Here is a 233-nt window from a genome sequence, read left to right as displayed (position 1 = left end):
CACATTGATAACATATTTCTAAATGTCTCAATACAAGTATGCTACATATCCTCTGCTTTTGAGTGGACAGCCACAACGCTTGACACTTACTTTCTTGCAGACCCCGACGCCACGCCTACAACCGACGCGCCCACGACCGCCCCCCCTCGACCAGGCCGCAGGAGACAACGAGGACCCGGCTCCAGGAGAGGCAGGCAGCGAGGAAGGGGTCCCAACTAGGTGAGAACTTAGGG

The sequence above is a fragment of the Penaeus monodon genome, chromosome 23, assembly GCF_015228065.2.
Source record: "Penaeus monodon isolate SGIC_2016 chromosome 23, NSTDA_Pmon_1, whole genome shotgun sequence".
Taxonomy (NCBI): domain Eukaryota; kingdom Metazoa; phylum Arthropoda; class Malacostraca; order Decapoda; family Penaeidae; genus Penaeus; species Penaeus monodon.
Note: the sequence above shows the minus strand (reverse complement) of the source record.